The sequence below is a fragment of the Hetaerina americana genome, unplaced genomic scaffold, assembly GCF_022747635.1.
Source record: "Hetaerina americana unplaced genomic scaffold, ioHetAmer1.1.p SCAF_5, whole genome shotgun sequence".
Lineage (NCBI taxonomy): Eukaryota > Metazoa > Arthropoda > Insecta > Odonata > Calopterygidae > Hetaerina > Hetaerina americana.
This window is the reverse complement of record NW_027287095.1, coordinates 82311774-82337144: the sequence shown is the minus strand read 5'-3', so window position 1 is coordinate 82337144 and position 25371 is coordinate 82311774. Positions and strand designations below refer to the sequence as shown.

General features: G+C 37.4%; 1 long non-coding RNA gene across 1 annotated transcript in view; it reads right to left on the bottom strand.

Annotated features, from left to right (window-relative positions):
- LOC139694249 (uncharacterized) overlaps positions 1–22359 on the bottom strand; it is a 192359-nt gene extending 170000 nt beyond the window's left edge. Inside the window, exon 1 of the long non-coding RNA XR_011702107.1 lies at positions 22314–22359. This is a non-coding gene — a long non-coding RNA (uncharacterized lncRNA). The remainder of the gene's footprint in view (positions 1–22313) is intronic.
- Positions 22360–25371: the final 3012 nt, after the last annotated feature.

The following is a 25371-nucleotide window of genomic DNA, read 5'->3' as shown; positions in this document are numbered from 1 at the left end:
GCAGGATACATTTTCCTCTATATTCCACCTCATATTAATAACACGATGCTGTATTAGCCATCTACATGACAGAAGAGTATGAAATCTAATCCTCAAATTGCCGGGACTATGCCTGCGTAACTGATAGCAATTTCTTCAATTTTTTAAGCCGAAGTAATTCGACACTTTAAGTAAGTGCTGTCACACTTTGCGTCAACGCTTTGACGTTAATTCAAGAGGTTGTTTCAGCCAGAGGAACTATTTACATAAAATTATCAAATAAGTTACCTGCCATAAAGTCATGTATCAGATAATTTTGATACCAATCCCTTTTATTTCTATGTTATTTAAAAAAATCATTTTTTAAAATATTATTTTACGAGAGGAAAGAACAGTAGAAAAATTAATTACTTATCTTCGTCGCGGTTTTGATTTTCTCTAAAATTCTACCTATCAAGTAATAAAATTTTACCTACAGTGAGACGCGTCTTGGAATATTTCTTGTCAAGGAACTTCCAATCAACAGCAACCATCGATACACAATTTAACCGAATAAATAGAGATAGTTGTAGGAAGGAAACAAACATGAGAACTGTGAAGATCATGAGATCAGAATTTACTTTTATTTCGCCATTAACTATAGATACGAATTTTGGGTGGAATCAGCTAAGGCTTGAAATGTTGAAAATATTTCCTGGCCTTTCTTTTGCGTGGATGTAGAATATTTTGTATTTATATTTTCAGAGACTGTATGCCTCACATTTCACGAAAAGAAATATATTATTGTTTCCATGGAAAAGCAAATTATTGCCGTTAAATTGCAATTTTAATTTAACCATTAACTCGAACGTTGCGCACGACGGAAGCTAAATATGCACCAAATTCAAAATAATCGATAAGGTTTAAATCATTGAATACATTTATAAGTAGAAAATAATTAGAATGGCTAGCTCAGCCGTCAACAATTAAAAATACGAAGACTTGCTACTGAAGTATTTCAATATTTTTTCCAGATATATCCTTAAATTTCCTAATAAGTCGCTACATTTATCATAATTTGATTCGGTGTTCAAATTTAAAGTTACTGTAATAATAAAAGCCTCACGACCAGCGTAAATTAATTCATTATTGTTCTAAAGGAACCAGTCACATACAACGTTATTCTTCATTCCATCTTAACCAAAATAAAATTTAAAAGTTTAGTTGTACTATTAACTTTTCTCTCAGAATTCTCCATTGAATTTTACTCGTCAACAGCAATCCCTCAAACCAATATGGATATGAATCGTTCGTGATAAAAGCATGAAAATAAGATTGCTTCAAGTAAGAGGTTTCCCTTCCGTGATAAATTTTCCTTGCTGCAGTCTCGTGCAGTTTATGTGGTTTCGGGCGCTTCAGATTCACGCCAAAGTCCCGTCAATTCAGCCTCCAAAAATCCTCTTCACCTCCGAAGAGCACGCAGAGGGGAAGGGGGAGAATACCGCTTCACGAGTCACGTTGCGCAAAGGTGAGGAGAGGAGAGGGCTTCTCTCCAGGTACACTCGTCCTTTGGTGACCCCATGGAACTGAAGGCCCTCGGGAGGGAAAAGAGCAGAAGGAGGGCCTTTTGAGTGAGCGGAAGATGGGGAGAGAAAAAGAACGACGATCCTGAGAGCTCGGTGGCGCCAGGGAACGAGGCCCAGACCCGTTCGATACTCGAATTCGAGAGTGAAAAAATAATCGATTCAACGAATTGCGATACTCATGATACGTATGTCGCTTTCGTTATTTTTACATGGTGCGTCAGAAAGTCGTATCTGCAGCATTGATATTTACGATTCATCGTAATATTGCGAGATTATGTGGTTTGAATAAATTGAATTTTTATTGTGCCGACAAGTTGAAATTTTTCCGCCTCATGCAGCCTTGGACCAACTATTCCATTCGGCCCACGCTGGGCGCGAGAGGCGAAGGAAAGAAAATACATGGGGGGAAGATAGAGAGAGACAAAAGGAAAGGGGAGGGGGAGTACTCAGAGATGCTATGCAAGAACTAAATTCTGCCCCTCCTTGACGGAGAGAATATCGACCTCTTTCAATCCACAAGCCCCAGCGCCTTTTTCCCCAAATATGAACGAAGGAGGGCCTGTTTAACAAGCCCTACACGCAATTTTCCAAGGAATAGGAAGGCAGGTACAAAAACAACGCCAGAAAAATGTACACCGGTAATATGCCAGAGATATGCCGAAAGGGTTTCAAAGCAAACAAACATGAACAACCATAGAGTTACAGGAGCGTCAGTTAGTGTAGTTGACTAGTTTTTTTAGTTCACATGCAACACCTTCATAACTTTATATTTTCCCATGGCAAACATAATTACATACATGCTAAGATTGTCGGGAACTTGACATAAAACCTCACGTTAAATTCTGAATAATAGATTTGATACAGATTAATATGAAAAAATATAAAATTAAAAACGGATAAACTTTTATTAGACTTCCTTTATCAAAGAGTGTTATACATTCCAACAAAATAAGGATTTAAAAATATAAAACGGGATAAAGAGCATCACCTAGGTAGTAGTTCAGTAGGTAGTAGAGCGAATTCCGTGAAAAGTTGAAAAAGATATCAGCCTATGATAGTACAGAAACAATATTTCAAAATTGTGTATTCCCCGGAATTCATAAAAGGCATTTAAGTCCGCTCAAGTGCGTTTCAAATATAGTACATTTTACGATCTGATTGTTTTCAGCAAAATTCCACCCACCGATCCGTTCCTCTGCGGAAAAAGTTCCAAAAAGACAAGGATGGGTAAAAGGCTCGTTGCCACTCGTGCGGAGAAAAACTTGAGTTATTCTTAATGAGGCGCGATAAACCACAAACCTTCGAGGGATCCGACTCACTAAAGTGGCCTTCGTCCACAATGGCCCGGCATTTGTCACCGTTATGATTTCTGAATGATGCGATCCGCGCTTGTCTCCTTCCCTCTCCCCCCCCCCCCCACATAAAATTTTTTTTAACTCAACAGCAGTCGAGGACGGCAGCGCGGGTCGGCACATTATTCCCCCATTTCCATTTCGCCCGAAATCGACTTGCCTGCGAGTATAAACCCTTAATTGCACTAGCATGACCCTTGGAACGGGGAAAAAACCCCATTCTTTTAACGACCTTAATATGCCTGGTGAGTGGCTACGTAATGCTCACGTAACTCTACATGAAGAACCACGTTGAGGGGAAGGTGGAGAGGATGGAAGGTTTGAAGCAGGAAAAGAGAGTATCTGCGCGAAAGAGAGAGGGAGAGAGAGAGATAGAGGGTGAGGAGAAAGAGGACGTCGAAAATGTAACGAGCACACAAAAAAAAAAACCCGTCTCCCTCTTGTTCTTTCTTTTGATCCCACTTTTGTTTTTTTTCCTCCTTTCTCCGCGAAACTCCCGTGGGGAGGCGCGACTGGGCGGTTCTGTCCGCTCTAATGGCCGTCCGGAAAACCTTGTAATGGGATGAAAAAATTATCATTGAGAGGTTGTGACGGAGGAGAGACACAGACATAAAAAGAAAACGAGATGATAACGCTCCCTCACAAGCGAGAGAATTGGCGCGGTAGATCTCAACAAGGGGCTAAAACTACTTTTCTCGTCTTTCCGCTACGAACGAGTGATCTACTTTAACGCGGTATTTTAAAGCCCATAAGGGGCACGGTACATGCAAAAAAGCCACCGTAACTGACGTAAGTAATACCTAAACGTTTTTAAATCATTGAGCCGTTCATGGATATAGAAAGTGAATCCACTCGAGACGATAAAAGCTACAGGTACAGTGACCGATCGGGCACTTTCTCATTCTTTAACTTATTTAATATCCACGGATTTAGCAGTTAATCAATGATTTCAAAATACATTTTAAATATCCTTGTAGATTAAAATATATAGTGTGAGGTATTTTAATGTTTACTCATATTAATCGTACAACGCTTCCACAAATAACAGCTTTGAGAGTACTCATTTGAATTGACACATTAATTGGGGCTACTGTAATCAAAGTGAAGATATTTAAGGCTGAATGCATAAAAAAATGTTATTTTTCATTAGTCTGAAAATAGCTGTAAGCGCCGCGGAGAGCCCATACATAACAGAATGAATAATCTGCGAAGTCAACAAACTTCAAGGTCTATCGAAAGTCTAACCAATTTGCGAGTGGAAAGAATCACTCGATTATTTTTAAATCCGAAGTAACAACAAAACAGCAAGTCAATATTTCAGACAATAGATGTGAAAATTGCATTTCAATTGCGTTTAAATCAAATATCAAGAGTTTTTGGAGAGAAGATAAAGAGTTGCAGGTTTTCATTTCTGCTACGAAACTTTTGTCACCATTAGAATATGTTATTTGGAAAGAACCACTAGAGCACTAAACCCCTTTGATCTTTGTTTCCTGGCGTAATACTTCTGGCTTAATTCTATTAAATATTCTCTTTCTCCTTCAGACCATGATGTATTACTTTGGATACTGTTATTCTTCGAATTTGTTATAATGATTGCTAAACCACCTACTGCAAATATTACTTTGAATGGTGTCAGCTGTGATCATTTATGGGTTTCTTTTATGGGAATCTTTTATAATACTCAGCCACCAAGCCAATGTTACCTTTTTATTTAGGATACAGGAAGGATAGGAGAGTCAACTGTTAGCCATAATCCTTAGCTTATTTAAATTGTAGAATCACGGTCAGTTTCACCCTACACTTATAAGTCGAACTTCTTCATTTGGATTGTACTAATGCGTACTTAGAATTGTACACGATATTAATTAAGAACATTGTATCATGAAACAAGTCTGTGAAAGAAAAACTTTTCTTATTCTTCTTAGAAAATGAATTAAACTAAAGGTTTAAGGCCAATATTTCCTCCACATGAATCTTTGACTAGTTGCTGCAAGTAGGTAAAATATTTTAAGATATTCTGATGTCATAAAATAATTTAGAATTTCCATCGTCTGAAGCATTTAGATCATACTAGTTGAAGCATTTAGATCAAAGGAAGTGAAACAATGACGTCCGTATTTTACTGCGACAACCTTTCCTCCATAAATCAGACGTTTATTAGGACGGTCAATAACGTTGCTTTTAATTTAAGGTGAAAATTCAAATAATGTAATGTCTTGTTTGGAGCAAACACCTTTATGGGGACTTATACATTTTAAATCCATTTAAATTTGTAAATGTGTTATTTGGAGCGAAGGAAAGCGAAGGTGATGGAGAAATGACGAGCTCCGAGTGCATTAAGGCAAATCTAAATGTATGACTCTATAATATTGTAACAATTTCAAAGCATTAAGCTGATGGCAAAGTTAATCTCAGACAAATGCTCGACAAAGATCTGTTCCGAAAATTTTGCCGAAGGACCCATCCACCCTAAGTGTGGAACGCACTCGAAGAAACATAGAACGAAATGAAATTATACGCTATAAATATTCAAAAGTATCCCGCGACAGCAATTCGTAATTAATCAAAGCCATATAGCCCAGAAAGTCGCAAATCAGATAGCTTCAAGAGAAACGCTTCAATGGTTAGAAAAAATAATTTACTCCATCAATTTTAATGTAGCAGGGAATAAGAAATGTGACTATTATGATCTATTCCCGAGGACCAGTCCAAGTTTGACCCCGCATGGATAATTTTGGGCTTTAGGTCCATCTCGAGTTACAGCGACGTCTTCATGATTAAAGTAATCTTCATGATTACTGCTTATCGAAACGAATTATGTCGGAAGATACTAACTTATTATAGTTTCTACGTTCATAGTGATGCTTAACCGTAGGAACTGCCTTCGATTCGAGATGTTTCCCTTTTGGAGTTTTTGGTACAAAATTTCCAAGAGAGGATCAGGTCCGTAGATACGTACCTACGGTAAACTCTCGTCCGCTGGAAATGGAGCCTAAGAGCGACGAAGGATGAACTTGACGGGAATACGAGTAAAAGATCGAAGTTCACTCCGTGGGAGGCAAGAAAGACCAGAGGACGGGGGAAAGATAACTGACGGAACTAGGAGTGGGAAAGATCGAGAGGGAAAATTCGCGAATGTATTCCCTGGGAACGGGGATCGGTCCTGGGGAGCGTCGGCTTAAGGAGGCATTACTTTTTACGAGATGACCCGAGAGGATAAAGGGGGAGGGGGAGGAGCAGGCGAGGACACAAGGGAAGTGGTGAGATGGCCGTGTCTAAGGGTTCCGAGATTTTGGAATGCTCCCGAATGATGTTTTAATAATACTCTCCCCCTCCTCTCCTCTTCGTCTCTTCCTCTCTCTCTCCACCCACTAAGCCATTCTGCATATTGCTGAATAATGCATGCAACCCTCCTCATATTTCTCTCCTTTTCACCGCCGAGATTATTTTCCGCGGCACCCTATCCCCATCGGAGTTAGTACCAGAGAGACCCCGATTATGTTTGCGGTTTATAATCCCCTTTCTTTCAAATAAGAGATCCTGATCGGAAGGGTTCATAGCAGGGCCGATCCCAGGGCTAATTTCAAGCCCCTCTGATTTAATACAGAGTCCGCATTTACTGTTGTCATCGTCGCTGGAGAATAGAACAGCATTTAGGAGCATATTGGATTTCAGGAGGCTTGGATTCGCGATGATTTCGGATTTTTTTAGATAATTTGGAATCTCTTTTAAAGTCGTATAATATCACAAGATTTCCAAAATTATTATAAGCTCAGCAATAGGTTTTTAAAGTCTATTTAAAAAGTACTCTTTCTCACTCCTCAATCGATCCTGCAAAGATCACGAGGTCATTCTCTCCCGAGATATTAGAATTCTAATGAATGAACTTCATCAAATATGAAAATCACACATTAATCTTTTTGAGTTTATTTTAAAAGATTGACAATTTCACATTTTCAATCTTTTGAAATCCTGTATGAAAGACTTTCAAGCGCATTACTTTTCGAAAAACTTTTCTTGAAAATTCTTATCAAGTACTACTTTCAGTACTCAAGTACCTTAAAAAAGTCTCAAATTAATGCAGGCTACACAAAACTGTTCAACTCCAGAATCTATTATCTATTTTTCCTAAGATCCATGGTTTATTTTAAATCTTATACGGCTGGTGTCATTTCGTGTTTCAGTCCGTGTCCGTTCTCGTGTTATTTTATTCGACAGTCATAATGCCCAAGATACAGGAAGCATTTCGCGATTAAATAGGATTATTTTCTAATTGGTATCCTACAAGACATTCTAATCAAAAATTTAATAGTCCTAAATATTAACTCAATAAAAGGGTATTTTCAAGAACGTGTTCTTATGAACCAATTTTTTCTCTAGGTTAGGATGAAGGATAGAAAACACAAAAAATTTTGAAAATTAACCCAAGGTAAAAAATAGCTGCTGGAGTTTGATGAAATCACGGCAAAACAAATCGTGGGGCATGAATGGTTTGAGAAGTCACTTTGTGGAAGCGATTCATATCGGAAAAGGAAATACTTTGCTCAGAAACAGATATATTTTATTATTCACTTTTTAAGTCGAAACCTAGGTCGTGCATTATAAAATATATAAAATAAAGTATTTCCTTTTCCGATATCTCTCGTACACAAGAAAGTTTAAGAAAACGGCGATAAGTATCACATATCTTATTATCTCCCTAACATACCTCATGCACTTGACTGACTCTTCCTGTGTACTCACTTAGTCCTTAAGGAATAGGCATTAACAAAGAGTGTTCATATTCATGAAAATTCATTCCACTGGTGTTTACAAATGAACCGATTGAAGGGGAGTACATGCCAAAATATTCCCCGAAATATGAGTGCACGATTGTTTTAAAGTACATTGGAATGTAACAAAAACATGAAAATAAAATGCTCATGCCATCATCGTAGAGAGCCCTTTGGAAATAATACTTTATTTCAAAATGGCTCTCATTACAAATATGGTAGTTGTTCCTTATCCACCGATGAAAAAACTGTCTTCACGCAAAAGTGATAAGCAACAATTATGTTAGTGATATAGGAAAGATTTAGCCCACTCTTGACTTCGTCATGGAAGCAATCACAGTCAAAACGTGATTACAGTCAATTAAAATACATTTCGGATATTTTACCATGATGATGGAAGCATAGGAGTTATTGCAAAAAATGAATAATAAAGACAGGGATCAGATTAGGTTAAATTGCGTTTGTTAAACTTTCAAAGTTAAAAGATATTACATGACATTACTGCTAATTAAAATCCAAAATCAGAATGAAGATATATGCTGTTAAAAGTTTATATAAAAGTGAAGAAAGAACTTTAGGTTCTGGGATATCAACTTACGCACATTACCAAATAAATACAGCCGGGAGCTCAAGTGATAACTTGGAAACATCCAAGAAGTTTAAATAAAAAATAGACCGAATGTAGGAGAGTATATTTTGGCTATTTTTACCCAAAGCCCAAGACTTAGATGGCTATGAGATACGGTGTTTCAATCAGATTCATAGGAACCTACCCGGAAAATGAAAACTTATGCATACGTACAATGACTATTAGATGGCACTATTGGATTTTAGCGCCTTTCATCAAAGAGCACAGTATTTCACTGTGAGTTTGAAAATGACCTTGAACTGAACGACTTCAATTGCAAATTTCAGAGTTTGTTATCCATGAAAGAACACCAATTGAGCACTAATAAGAGCTAGAATTGCCCCTCACCTAAAGTTCACCGATTGTAGCAAGTCAATTGATGGGAGAGATTTCCACAATCACTCAGCAAGCAGGTTACATTGGTGCCATTAGTCTGTGCCTGATGCGCCTTCCCTGTAATCTTAAGATTAAAACCAATAATAGTTCGTTCCCCATTATTTGGAAATAACTAGAAACTATAATTGTCAATGTCCAGCATGTGCATTAACTGATAACGAAACATGTTGGCGCTTTAGAAATATAAAACAAAAATAAAGGATCTTTTCTTCGATAAATTTATTTGAGAATACGAGAGAATATTTAATTTCTTGTAAGAGCATTTGATTTCTTTGCTAAATAATTAATATGCGAAAATTTCTCTTTTCTTACTCCTTTGATTTAAAATGACTGATACTCTATTAATTCATTTGCACTGTATAGATAACCAATTTCCTCACCTTTTTCAACATCAACAGTCTTCGTCATCCATACACATGCACTTTATCTTCTATGCAAATGACTCATTTCACCTTACTTCACATCAAAAGCATTTTCTATGAATGCATGTAAACTGCGTCCCTACCCTTGTAACATACCTGTCTATCTGCGTATTAAAGAAACTAAATTTGATAAAAAATCGTCCGATTAACCTAATATCTATTGGCATTTTATATACGTAGTTATGTGGCTAAAGTTAAACATTTACTGCTAATGAAAAATTAAATTCCTATGGTACTGCTTTTCGTAACATTTCAGTTGCCTACTCCACCTATCTATACATTTATCCATTACGACACAAACATCGAACAAATGCCATTTCAAATTGATTTTTTCAGTATCAATATGTTATCTGATTTAACCATATTATCATACACATATATTTACATTATCTTGCCCCTTTATCTTCCACAGACTCATACACACTTCCTTTTTGATTTAAAACGGTAATTCAATATGAATACGAATCTGCACGGTCCCCCGATACGAGATGAGGTGATAGTATATTTTCATTTAAGATGCAAACCGAATGAAGTTACATATTTCCATTTCTTACTATTGCATTGCATTGTCTACACTTCGGGACCAAATGCGATCCCTTAGCTTAGCGAATTCATTCCCACATACCTTCTCTCTCTCTTACAATCTCACCCCTTTGCCCCCGTCTTTCCCTTCTTCTTCAACATCCCCCCATTCCGTGAAATTCCTCTCGACGCCCGTTAGAAAAAAAAATAATCCGCGGTCAAATAAAATTTCACCCGCAAGGATTGATGGACCCCTGGCGAAAGGAATCTTGTGGGACGAGGGAAGAGCTTGTAGGTGGGGGAGAGAACATCGTAGCCCATCGAGATCTTTTCGACGTATTTCTTACGCAGGCGCAAGCAGAAAGGAACCGGAGGAAAGATTTTGGCACCCAACCTCCCGATGAGAATAAATATCCCATCGCTCCTCTGCGGGAAGGAAAAAAATATAAAATATGACCTCACTCTCTCTCTCCCCCCATTTCTCTCCTTCTTCCCTCCCCCCCCCCTCCCAAAAACCTTCCTCGCACTCCATCGACGGCGGTCGCCAAAACACTATCATTTCCCTCTCGACGGACGGAGCCCCATGTGCGGAGAAAACATTTCCCTTCCCCCCCACCCCATAAGCCACCCTCGTCCTTGCCCTTCTTTCTCTTACCCTTCCCACTCTACGACACGAGCACCACCGCCAGCTCCGATTCGGAACTCCGACTTGGGACTCCGCGACGAAAGACTCAAAATGACGTAGGGAAGAGCTAAATGGCGAGCGAATGGCGCAGGATGGAGCACGCATTCTTTTTTACCCGCGCCCCGATCCGAAATCATGCATACCGATTTCGTAAAAAAAAGAAACGACATCGCAACTGTTCGATATCGTATTCCAAAAACAAAATTATTTTTCTCCGATATTCGCTTTTATTTTTGACCATCAAAATGGCGGCTGCACCATCGGTAATGTTTTCTCTTTCCCTATTTGCTGACCAGTTGGTATTTTATAGCGCGTTAGTCGTTAATCACCGTCAATTAATAATAATAAGGAAAGGTGGAGAAAGAGATTCCCCAATCAGACCTTTCCTTTTTTTATTGCAGGAGCAAATATTCGGTGACTTAGAAAAACATGATATATTGAGGGGGTTCCGCTATCGCTTAATCCCCTTTTAGTATTCTGATATAACCTATTTACACATATCAATTTCAATTTCATACATTTCCATTTGATTAACATTAGACAAATAGCTACACATAAAATCTTATGGTAAATATAATGGTTACAAAGTTACTGAACAAAGTTTAGCAGTCAGGCAAAAGAAGTACTATACTATCGTATATAGGAATGTGCCTGTTTAACATCAATTACAAAAATCGAGAAAAAGAAATATCAAACAAGATGGCATAATAGTATTGCATTACAAAAAAACATAGAACCCAAATTGAGTACAGTTAGGGATAATAATTAGTCTAGGAAATAAATATATTATTTTATGATAACACTAGAGTTTACAAACTTATACAAAGGTTTTCGATTCGTACACTAAGCAAAACAGGACGATATCCCGCATCGCTTCCATTTTCTTTGGCATGCGGAGCCAGATGTCGTGCCTTCATATTTAATACTTTACACATTTCTCTAATCTATGATTTGCTGAGTCTGCGATCGAGCATATGTCACAGAGATTATTCGCTATTTTCTTGATTTTTTGTACATATTTTTTAAAATATCCGTGCCCGGATATTTCAGGCAAGAATTTGTGTCATTGACTGCGAAAGTCAAAAGGTTCACTGAGGTCTTTAGTTAATGTCCGGGAAGATGTAACTTCTAAGTTGATCTTTGTGTCTGCCGTGCCAGTCTTTTTGCTATTGAAGTATGGTTTGGTGTCAGCCTATTTTTAATTTATTTTTTCCTAATTATGTTACCATTTTCAAATTGATCATTGTAATATTTGACCTTGGTCCTTCCTGGATTTTTCCTATGATGATTTTTTTCTGAACGATTTCTTTTAGTGGCGGCTAGCCAGAAATCACGCAAAGAGCGTCCGTACTAATGGTGTAATACCCCGAATAAATGGTGGTGGTCGAAACTGCTATAAGGCATGGTCTTTGAGCCTATTGCTGCTTCCTCCCTATTCTGAATAGATTGACCCTATATTCACCATCAATTAAACGATTTTCTTCATTATATCATGGCCTGATGAAAATTTGGCGGCCCAACATCTACGAGGCATGTCCTTAAAGTAATGACAGTGATTTAATTGTGACACAACCGTACGTCGGACCACGAGTGAGGGAACCCAGCCAAGCAGCGTTCTGTCACTCGGTGTTCTCCGAGCATCCGGAGAGAGGGCATGGTTCTGTTTGTTAGAGTTGTTTTTTCATCTTTTCATCCGGACGTGGCACCCCCGAATTATTTTTATTTCCACGCCCCAAAACAGCCCTGGAAGACAAGCATTTCGGGACAATGGACGGGATCAAAGGAGCCTGCACCGCGGCATTACAGGAAATTCCGAAGGAGGCCTACCGCAACGCATTTGAGAGCTTGGAGTCCCGATGGAGCCAATGTATCGACGCAAAAGGAGGCTATTTTGAAGATTTTTAAACACTTGTAACGAAAAATTTAATGTTTGAGTTGTAATCGACTTATTGACATTAATTTCAGGAGAAACCTGCCTGCTGAAATCCTAGTCAAACCTGCCTGCTGAAATAATTTGGTTTGGCTACAGAGTTTTTATAAATGATCCTGTTTCTTTAACCAGTTATAATCCTCCATATGGCTATTCACTTCTGGGCTTCCTCGTTCCACATTTTATTCCTCCGTTTTTCTCTTCGATTTCATTTCCAGTTTATCTTGCCATATTCTGGGTTATGATTTTGGAAGAAAGAATAATGTCAGCAGTAACCTCGGCCAAAGAAAGAGGACTTTTATTTATTATTATTTATTTTTTGAATTCTACTCCAACACCTGGTTTTCAAGGCTTGAATTCTTTCTTTGCTTTTCCAATGACGCACGTCTTGGATCCATAAAACTCCATGCTCCATAAAAGAATTTTATGGAATGTTTCGGCGGTTGTAACCGTTTACTTTTTTGAACATAATGCTCCCCTTTTCTCACTGAACAATTTCTATAGTCTAGACTATAGTACAGTCTTCTCTTGCTCGCTAGATCTTTTCTTGCTAGCTGGACCTTTTCTTGGTCCCCGTTGAACTTGGTTCTTTGCCATGTTAAGCTATTTCCAATGCAGGAAAATAATTCCACTCCCTCTTATTTCTCTCGTGATGGTGCAATGCCTTTATTTAGTTTCTCTCCTACACTGTTTAGTTTTTTCCTTTAGCATTTTCATAGATCCTTGGAGTACTCAGTCTTACACATGTGGTGTTTTATGGAGGTTCAAAGAAATTGCGTGATGCTCTTCAAAAAGTCAAGGTGTGAGAGATAAAATGGTTGGTAGGTTATCAGACTAAAGCAACTGGATGGAAATTAACAGGCCCGTGTTCAAATTTATCCAGGCGAATGATTTTCCCACGGTGAAGCTTCTCGCATTTGTTTAAAGGACTTCTCAGGTCCCTAAACATTTTGAAATGTCATCTACAAAACTGCGCGTTGCTCACATCTGTTTTGAAATTGTTTCATCATTAGATTATAACCATGCACTATTAATATCATTTTTAAGTATCATGTTGATGGAGGCTAAAAATATTTTAAGGAGTAGGAGACAGACATGGGGGAACGAAGAAAAAATGGTCGCATTATTAGACATCGCAAAGAGTCTCAATTAAAATTTGGTAAAAACTCATTGGGTGCATTCCATCAAGAATGTTGCGTTCAATTGAAACGTTGGTTTAAATATATCCTTCTAATCCCATTCTATAAACAAACTTTATTACACAGTTTTATCGATAAACGTTTTTCAAATATATTAACGATATTATGGCAGTGGATACTACGTATTTCATTTCCATAAAATAACTTACACAGTATTCACCAATTGAATGCAACAATTTCAGAGCGTAAAAATCATTCGCCTTGACTGGGACTCGAACCCAGATCCCTCAATATCCGGTCGAGTGCTTTAGCCACTTAAGCTACCGAGGCGTCCTCGGTAGCTTAAGTGGCTAAAGCACTCGACCGGATATTGAGGGATCTGGGTTCGAGTCCCAGTCAAGGCGAATGATTTTTACGCTCTGAAATTGTTGCATTAAAATGCACATTAGCGGATGACTCCGTTAAAAGTTACTGTTGCGGCATCTCCCGCAGTTTCTTTGGAATTCACCAATTGACCAATTTACAAAGTTTTGATTTCGACGAAAAAGCGGTGGCCACCGATTCGGGTCAAAATGAGAATAATAAATATAAATTGTCGTCCGGGTTGGTGTCAGTTGCACCAATTCATTATTTTTTAATTGATTGAAATAGAGTAGTTATTTAATTTAAATTGAATCTATTATATTAGGGGATATTTTCATAAATCTCGTATATTGCCATTTCTACTATACAATTCGGTCTATTTTCTTCGAGAATGCGCGATAGGGTATTAAGGGGAGAGGATATGCAAACCAAATCAGCTTAAAAATGAATTTCCTATACACCCGTGAAGTCATTCAAACGTATGATGTCTAACTATTTTTCGTTTCTCTCAGGCTAAATTACGTTGGAAGATTCAAATACTGTATTAAAAGATCACGATGACTCTCGGTTGAAATTTAGGAAAAATTGTCAAAAAATGCAAAAAAATGTAAAAAAACAGAATTAACTTCCTATCTGGTGCTTAGCATTGAGCGTAGCACCTATCGACTAGTGAAGTCAGCGAATTAGAAAGTACAGCTAGAAAGTACACTGCTTTCCACTAATCTAATGGACTCATCTTAAGAAGCTTTATCTTAAGATGTATTAACCGAAAAAACAGAATTGACTTCCTATCTGGTGCTTAGCATTGAGCGTAGCAGTTTTTGAAAGTGGTTGAGAGAAAAATTTTATCATTATAGGGCCAAAAGTTGAAGGAATTCTTCAGCTCCCGTCAAGATTCTACAAAACATGATATTCATAAAAAATATACACTAATAATTTCGCTCGTTCATCAAAACTTGTTCATTTCTCAAATATAGCAAAAGAATACTCGACAAATTACATCATTTTATTTCAAGCTAAACATTATTTTTTACGCCACGAAGCCATTCCTTCGCCCCTTTTCTTACACTTATAGTATCTAACGGAAAATATCTTATCAAATGGAACTTCAAACGTTCATCGTAGCTTATGAAGTACTGATTCATGTATATTCTTCCACTTTCCGAAGGGCTGCGATGTTAAGTGTGTTGTAGAACCTCTTTTATTCCATAAATCATATTCGAACATGGGAAGAATAAAATTCGTCGATAAGTGTACGAGGAATCTCATGAATGGGGATCAAGTTTGTCAGTTTCTTATCGCGTCATATTTCCTTTTCCTCTCATTCCCTCCCGTGAGATCCCAGTACTCCCGATTCGGGGCGCCGTCTTTAACTCGTCCTCCACCTCGCACCCGTCCTTCCCTCCTCCTTCCAACGGTTACAATCTTGATTCTGAAGAGCGATCCCCTCTTCATCACTCGAACCCTTTTTCCGATCCCAAAGACGCCCCGACGTCATAATTCCCGAAAGGCTTTCCCTACAACCACTCTTCCTCCCCGAGGCACTTCCCATTCTGAGGACAAAGGGGGATGGCGGGAGATGTCCATCAAAATAGAATATTGTCACCATATTTCCGAGAGAAATTTATCCGTACTGATTTCATTTGTTTCAATTGTAGGATAAAAAATTAATACTTTAACGTATTTAAGCTTATCTCACTATATCAGCATCAGTTTGGAGATTTTCAACCAACATTTCTTACCACCTTCAACAATAGCGTGCACTTTTAGGCACATGCCATTTGCGACGCCCAAATGGAGGGAATATGTATTATATATATATATATATATATATATATATATATGTATATGTATGTATATATATGTATATATATGTATATATAAATATATATATATATATATATATATATATATATATATATATATATATATATATATATATATATATATATATATATATGTATATGTATGTATATATATATATATATAAATATATATATATATATATATATATATATATATGTATGTATGTATGTATGTATATATGTATGTATATATATATATATAAAATGTATTAAGGCAGGAGTCCTTCTAGATAGTCATACTATTTGCATAAGGTATGGACTTGATATAAAAATGGATCGGCTTACTACGTCAATCATGAAATGGTAACTAGGATGGCATCTACTTTGTGACAGATGAAAAATTAGATCTCCGCTGGAGAGGTATAAGGAAATAAAAATATAAAACCGGACACTTTAACTCAGAAGAGAAGAATGAACTCGCCCATTTCTTCTCTTTAGTCCTTCTATCTGTATAAGCGCAGAGTGAACATTTGAAAGCATTGAATATCTCACAATTTTTTGAGGAAGATACATCTAAAAGCTATGCATAATGTAAGCCTAGGTATTAACATAAAACTTAAATGCATACAATATACGGCCTAATTCTTTAGGGTACCATATAGGCATGAATGAAGGCATAAAAATAGAATAAAATATTTCGAGCGATTGACATTGTCGCTTAAAGTAAACAGTGACGAAGAAAACCAAGTTTCCAGAGGACAACTAAGAAGTTAAACGAGAGTGGGAACACTAAGAAGCATTCAGAATACAATGAAAATACGGAGATCATATTTTGCGGCATTTAACTCAACGAAAGACAATCGCAGGACGTGTCAAGTTACTGATGTAGGCGATGGATTCGGTGAACACTTTATGAAGGACATTCAAGCAAAGACATATGAACACATAAATTGGTCATCATATAAGAAATTTGATAAAAGAATTGGCTCAAAACAATTTTACGAACAATGACTAATGACGATGAAGACGGAAATAGAATTTTTCAGCCACATAAAAAAAGGAGATTTCCTTCCCCACTTCCACCGATATCCCTCCCACGACTCGAACAGCGCGTAAAGTCCGATTTATTTTAAATTGAATTGCCGATCGTTTTCTATTTTTTACTGAATCCGTAATATTCGAAGTTCTGTCCGTTGATAAATCCAGCCAAACTGCAAAACCAAGATCAAAATCCCAAGGGAACGGATCCTGAATTCGCGGGACATACTCGGAATCACAGGAAAAAATACGGCAGGTCGTGAGGTTTACATAAGATGGGTGTTCAGAAATGTTTAAAACGTTTAAAATAGAGTTGCTTCTTTAGAGCAGCTCTCAATGCCCTTCTTCGCATCCTTCATTGCGGTTTCCTCTCTGCCCGTCGCTAAGCATTTCGCTCCGTCTCGTGTTTTCCCTGCCACCCTGAAGGCTCCACTCAGGTCTCCGCGAGGTGGTGCTGTCGGGGAGATGTGCGTGGTACCCACATGAATATGCAAGAGGGTGACAACTCGAGATGACAATGATCACGAAATGCAGCGGACATCCGAGTCAAGAATTTGCAAATGTTTTTGCATTCATTGGTCAGCTTAAAATTCGTCCCCTTGATTTGCTGAAAATTCTTTTATCAAGAGTGTTTTCGATAATATTCCTGAAAGAGCTGTCTCTCGTCAGTATAATTTTCTTTCATTTTAATCTTGAGAACCCTTTCATCCCGTCATGAAACTCATCCAACGTACATAAATACTTTTTTCAATGAGGAATGGCATTGCATGTTAACTATAAATGAATGTTATTCCATCTAAAAAACGACATTATACATTTCAAGGTTATGATGTTGAAATTTTAGAACCCACACTGATACGATCACCGAGTGCCATTTTAAAAATTAAACAAAAACTTCTTTGCCTTGAAATATTTTTAATAAATAAAATTTGCGCCAGTAATATTGATCGCTGTTAAAAATGATATCGATAGCACTGGTTTTCACTTTTATTCTCTGCGGATTTGCAATCTGAAACTTATGACGTTAACTGCACCACTTGGCTAATTCCAATATCAGCATTCTCACCCATAAAAAGGACCAAAAGCATGGAATGTGAACAGTTGCAGTGTAAGACTTATCCTTTATATGCTAATTGGAACTATGGATTTTCCTAAAAGGAGTTTTTTCGGAATGATAAAAGGATTTGATTCTAAAATCAAACGTTATACCAACACATTTCTTCTACCATTCTCCCCTTAAGCGTTCCAAGAGTCTACTCAGAGACTTAGAGGAGGAAATTCTTTGAATCTAGGCTAAAGATTTTATTTTTCAATGATAACTATTCCATAATAGATTTTTCACTCTATGCCTATTTGGATGATTCCAAAATAAATTAAAATTTTACCCGACATTAATGATTGAAAATGAAATAATGCAAAGAGGACTTTTCGGGAATCTATAAATATCTATCACATCGTATATCCTACTGCATCACCTTCAATCCGAGATTTATATCCTCCCTACTCCCCTTGCGTCGAAATGCATAATGGAAAGGAGCTGACGGCACGAAAGCATCCCAGGAGTCGTGAGGGTGGGGGAAAGGGGAAAGAAAGAGAGAGAGAGAGAGAGAGAGAGAGAGAGAGGGTTTAATGGACGATATGGAAGGATCCTTCAAGGGGCTCCGAAAAGGCGTCCAGAGACCCGGAAGAAGAGGAGGAAGGAATAAAATTCGAGGTTCGGAAAACACTCTTAACGCGCAATAGAACTCCGGCAGAGCGGAATTTCTGAGATTTTCTCCTCATTTCTGCGAGCCGAGCGCCATCCCCCCACTCGAAGAAGTGAGGATCCCGAATGCTATTCACATTTGCATAGTCCGGCGGAGGTGGGGCTACTTGAAATCGTCTGCCAAAATTGAATGGGAGGGGTGAGCGAGCAGGGGCGTGGGGTCGGTGGGGGGGGGAGGGTGGCGCAGGGGGGAAGGGATGGAGGAGGGCCACTGGGTCGTCGGTGTGGAGACTATGGTGATGATGATGATCCGAAAATATTCTGCACGGATCTTTAAAAGGATTGCAGGATAACTAGGAATAAAGGAGCATTTGATAGTCCTACTTAATACCGTCGGTACCAGGTTGGAGCGAATTTTAATACGGGCTTCACCCGGACTAAAAAGGACCCCCTCCGATTCTCCGGGGTGATCTCCATTCGCGCGGTACCGCTCCGCCATCCAAATTTTCAAATCTAAAAATAAAAATCCTTCACTTTTCTTGATTATGGTAGGGAAAAACTCTTTTATGTGCTGATCACTCGCTCTGATTTTATTAAGAAGTCCGATGGCTCTCACTGCGTACTTGGAATGGTGTGTTCAGAAACGCGGATGACCCCTTTTGGTACAAGAATATTCTCGACTCTCTCCACCGGCGTCTGTCTACCAAACAGACCCAAAGCAAAGTTAATGTAAAACGGGAAGTTCCAGGTTCCCTCGTTATTTTGACGAACATATTTCCCAAGAATGTCTCTGCTTCGAAAAATCGTGTTTTGCTAACCGTTAAATTTGTGAGAAAAAGTGACCAACTCTTAGGTTTCCAAAAATATCAGAGCATTCAAAATGTTCATCACCTAATGGATGACGATAACATGAGAAAAGTAACAAATATCGATTTTGATCAAATGGATTTCTGGAGAATTTTTACTCGAAATTATCAGCAAGAACCAAATTGGATCTCTATCCTGACCTAAAGGTCACATGCTAACAAGACAGGACCGCCCTAATATTAGCTGTATCACCTATTCAGGTACAGGAAAACACCAAACATAAATGAACGCAGAAAACTATGCACATAGCAAAACGATCGTTATTGGAACAGCTTGTAAAGCGCCGCAGTCACTGTGCCGTGGTTTCCCCGCGGCAGAACTTTGAAATTCCTTAGCGCAAAGGTCGGATGGCCGAAGTAGAGACATGGAGGTTTTCCGAATCCTTAACTCTTCGGGGATCCAGGACGTGTGATATCACGCTGCGCCAGCGAGAATTTCATCCCAATTCGGAACGTGGATTTCCCATTCCATCTCCTTAAGAGCGTGGGAACTCGTGGGAGTATGGGAATTTTTATGGAATTTAGGAAGGCATATACTTTTAGTTGACCTGACACCGGAGCCATTTACAGGAGTTCTGGCAAAGGGTAAATCCCTCGATCGCCCATATTGATTCTTCCTTTGAGGAGCTTTATAGATGCAAAATGTGACGCGTTCCTTTCAGGTTAATTTTTCGTTTAGGGTAAACTTTGTAATATGATAAAATAGGTATTTCGCGAAATATGGTGACGATATTTTGTAAAATTTTAATAATGAACTAATATAAACATTCTATATACGTAATTTGCTTCTTCAATGATTTCACTAAGGAATTTGGGGAGGTATACTCAGTAAGACTATTTTATTAATTCAATCTACTCGCACGATATGTAGTGGTCCAGTCTAATCGGCTTAAGGTATTTTTGTGAGTCATTATTTTCTGGCTAGAAAGAACTGAATGAAGTTTAAAAATACTCAGCCACTAATTAAATTGCGGTAGGTATGCCTACAAGGTTCTGTCATTCTTCAATTGGGTTAACATTACTTTAGGCCAATTTTGGTTTGATAACTTACTGACTTCCTCATTTTAAGTCTAAAAAGGAAGCGAGAAAAGTATTCTCCAATGAATACCCTGTAAAGTTTTATAAAATTTATATTTACTCTAATTAAAAATGATAATAATATAGCATTAATTTTAAAAATGTTACTTCAAAGGGCTGTGAGAAAAACACTTTTTCTTTCCGCTTGCATCATTACCCTAGGGTAATGGAAAAAAATACGCAGACATCAATATTCGAATAAAATAGCGACTTTGCCCAACTTCTAATGGAGAAAGCCTTAGCTGAATTTCGATACAACTTCAAGATAATTAGAAAAGAAAGTAACTGTCGGAAATCGAGTAGGGAAAGTCTGGCCAAAGTTTATTTAAAGCATATATATATAAATGCATGAAACAATGAGGGGAAGAGTCACAGAGGAAGGCCAGATGATGGAGCTCCATATATTCCTAACATCCCAGCTTTCCCTCAGCGGGTGGCTGTGTTCTTTGGCGTGTTTGCAGTGGGGGTAGAAATTAGGGTCAGACCATCAAAAATAGAGTTTGAGCTGCACCCTCTATCCGCTTACCTTATGGACCTACCCCGTTCATTACAGTTCCACCAACTGCCTAGTCCACAAGAGCACCCACGCTGACAGCAGAATAATTTTCCCGAGAAGATTTTATATGAAAACACATCATTATAATCGATACCAGGTTATCCTATTGCGCGTTATCAAATATCAAACTGTTCGTACAAACAAGAAAGTACGGGCAATAGGGTCTAACGGATGAAATAAATAAGAAGATAACTTTTATAGTTTGTCAGATAATCCAGCTATTTCCTCCTCAACAATCCCCACACTGTACGCTTATGAAAATGTTATGTCGTACGAACAGTTCATATCCGCTCAACGTGACCACCTCGGAGGAACCACCAGAAAAAATAAAATGCATACAATGGCTGTACCAATGCGCAAAATATTTGCATGAATGTAAAGATTAAATATTGAGTTCAAAAACAAAATTATGAAATAAGCACATGGGCCGTAGTGTTTTGTTTATGGTGAAGACATTGTTTGCCCTCCAATTGGTTAAATTAATAACGACAAGTTGAAGTTCATTTTGTTAGAAAGAAATGCATTCTACAAGCAAATTCAAGGAGCTGCCAGTTTTGGATTTTGAATGCTGCTTCATCAAATATCACAACTGCAGCTGCAACGTGTTTTAAAAGGGCCAAATCAGGATCCGATGGCTGAAAACGAACCAAAGCTATCAATCAATATATATTTTTCCTTGGAAATCCACGTTACAAGTTTTATCGATCAGAAATCAGCACTAAAGGTTAGCTTCGTAATTCAAGCCACGCTAAGCCTTATAGACTCTAAGATTCACGTACTCAGGGATACCTTCATTTTGTGTGTCCCCGGCAGTTTCCAAGGAAAAGTTTCCCTATGCCTTAACACACCTCATTTATGCTGATGGTATTCTAATATGATTTTTAACTTACAATATTTATAAACGAGATTCAACATAAATAACCAGCCAATTAGAGCAAATTTTGTTTTACAAACTATCATATCATGCTTGGTTGCATTGAATAAAGCAAAAATAATAGGAGAACGTATGTGAAAACGTACTATTTCCTTAATTTTTAATACAGATTATTTATTCGACAAACGAATTTTCAATGTGTTTTTGTTAATTTGATATTTCGCATTGAAATACCAATCGTCGATTTTAGTCTGAATTTGGGCGTGCATATAGACTTTGCGCATAAAAACAAGCCAAGGGTTGCAAATAGAATGCAAGGAATTCCTAGTACGTGACGCTAAAATTCTTGGGAAAAAGGATGTCAGGTTTCAGCTGCCCTATGAGGAGGAATCTCTTAAAAGTAAGATATTTAATCCATACTAGAGCTTCAAATTACGAGAGTATCTAGAAGAGCTTAAAATAGAAAAAATTTATCGATTGAAAATACCTATGAACAAGCAGGAAATTTCATGGTGGGTTCCATGAGAACTTTTCAACGCACCCATGTTCCTACCATCAAGACGTAGTTAAACATTCACATTGAAATGCGTCCTAAAAATACATGTAGCTAATGGTAAAGGAAAATCAGTTACTCACCATGGATGAGATTTCCGCACAATAGGAACACAATCCCAGTGGCAACTGAAAAAAAGGAAGAAACATTCTTATTAAGGACATCTTTGGAAATACGCTCACATAATGACACTTTTAGACCACAATATTATTATATATATATTCTTTATTCGATATTCTTCCAAATTCGCAAAATTGTTCTGAAATCAGGGCCTGAGATTTCCTCAAATGAGGTTTCCTTGCCGGTTTAGCGAAACCTTCCCCAGACTTCACCGAAGCAATATACTTAACCACAATATCGTAAACAGTTGATCTGGGTTACCCGAAGTATTGAACTTTTTCCCTGGGCGAACGCCCATCGTGAACAACTTCGATAATAGCGGTTCTTTGATTGTACTCCGCACATGTACGAACATGTCAGCCATTTTGAGGCTTTGACTGTTTACTAGATGCCTAAAGCTTTCAAGAACGCCAATTGCATCCTCCAGTGGAACTACGATATGGCGGGAAATTCAAATTGAAATTTGTCTGGAGATAACTTCCGCATACATATTATATATATATATATATATATATATATATATATATATATATATATATATATATATATATATATATATATATGTACATATATGTACATATATACATATATATCTATACAATATAAAAAAAAATGAATACAATATATCACCGTTGAGTAGTTAAAAATATCCAAATCCTTCCCCTCGATATGACCCTTTCCTAAAATACTTTCATAAGCATAATAAGATAAGAAAACCTTGAATTCTAAAATCAAACTTAACTTTGTATTAATCTATTAAAAATTGATTTATTCATCTTGTTATCAATGGACATTTAAGTAAATTTCAATGAGATATATTTCTGATATTCAACAATAAATATTAAACAAGGATGTTATCGGGCATGTGGAGAGGAATAATATGTTAATCATATACATGGAAAATATTAAAATTCCCCAAATATACCTAAGGTTTTAATAGTAAAAAAAATACTAAGCGAACATAAGTATACTAAACTTACATTTATTAGCTTATATTTAGTTTTTCATCGAATATGTTGCGTCAAATCATTCCGCATGCTCCGAAATTTCGATTACTGATGCGCTTAAAAAATCAAATGGCTATCTGAATGTGTCGAAACCGAAATTCAAAACTTTGGCAAGAAGTAAATAAATTGATCAAAAAACTTAGCCTGGCGCGTTAGGACGCGGAAATTCAGCAAAGTTCACTAAATTTATCCCCGTCCCGATGACCTTCCGAAAAGACTTTCCGCTTTTTGCGCTTAAAAGTACGCTCGTTTTATTTATTTTCCGAGTACATATTTCTAGCCCGTATCGACCCTTCAATAATCCACAATGAGTCGGGAACGCCATTAATGCACGTCGTCGCGCATTCAATCGATCCGGGTCGCTGAGGGCTTCACTTATTCATCGCCTACTCACAAAAGACTTTACGGTCATATTTGCATAAAAAAGAGGGAGGAGAGGGTGGTGTTGGGGTGTGTTGGGGCGTGGAGGGGGAGGGGTGAGGACGAGGAGTAACAGTAGGTTCGACAGCTAATGGCGTCACAGAAAATCCGATTCCCCTCCTCTTCCTAAATATAACCCCTCAACCACTCAAACCTTCCGGACACCTCCGAGAGATAAAGAATTTTCCATTCACCCGAGCTACGAAAATCGAGACAGAAAGAACATATTACGAAGGGTGGGAGAAGGGAGTGAGTAGGCAGAAGAGCCATTTGACACAGACTTCGAATCCACAAGAATGCCTTTTAGAGTTGACCTTTTTCAAGCTCCAATGTACGGTGGTGGGTTATTCCAATGGAAAGAAAGTTCACCTGCTGATCGTAGGTTGAAATGAACCAATCAGGGAATTAGAATTGTTGGATAACCTTAGTTTTCCTTTGAGAAGGGGTATTGAAGGGGATAATGGCCTCTTATCCTGAATGAGTAAATTCGCAAGTCGTAGTAGAGAGTAGCAGAATAGAGAGGCTTAGTAGACAGTAAGACTTTCATTTGTAACAACCAGCCTTTGAGAATACATTGTTTAAATAAGTCAACGAGATATATGAACTCAATTACATAGGATAATCATAAACTAGGATGATCGAAACAATTTTACACGGCACATCCAGGTTTTATGCCTCCATGAAAGTTTTATTTAGCCTCTAGTTACCATCTGCTAAATATTTTTCGTGTAAAAATGTGCTAAATCTTATTCAGGTTGAATTATTATTATATTAGATTTAATTAACCAGATTTTAGCAAAAGTAATTGGATTATAAAATGATTAACTCTGTAATTACGTGCTCTCATGTGTCCACTTAATGATTAATTAATTCCAAAATAGTGTAAAGCATTATTCCCTCCGAATATTCAGAATAGATACGATTAAATATTTAAGTGAAACTTTTGATTTCACCATTACATATTTTAAAATAAGGCACAATTGTGTAAAATATTTTCCAAACCAGGAGGAGCACTTTTTATCTCCAGAATTCATGCTACTATTATTTACAAACGGGTTCTACAAGATATTAAATGCGAGTATTATTGATATAAAAAGATTATGCTGATATTTTCTGTACCTAGGGTCACATCATGCTATTTTTGCTTAAACTTATTAAAATATGTTTTCGTTTTCCATTATTGCATTAACTTTCGGGGTCTTTGCACACATTTTCCCAGTATTTTCCCTTCATTTCTTTAATTTTTAAAAATATCGTGAGAAACCAGCATATTATTTTTTCACGAAAATGATTCCCTGAAGTTTTAATCTATTCTAACATAAATTTAATTGTATATTTCAATATTAATTGAATTTAAACATATTATATCCAGGAAAATTATTCATTGTTCCTTTAAATAAGCAATATTTAAGTTTAGTACAGTATTACAACTTATGGAGTGAAAAATTCTCTCACATCATGGATGGCTAGTAGTGTTGTATGTTTAATTCCCAACATGATGCACTTACGTCTGGACGCGATTCCATTAATCCATTTTTATGTCAAAAATTTAAGTGACCTACTCCATTAGCCGCAATCATGCGTAAATCACGAC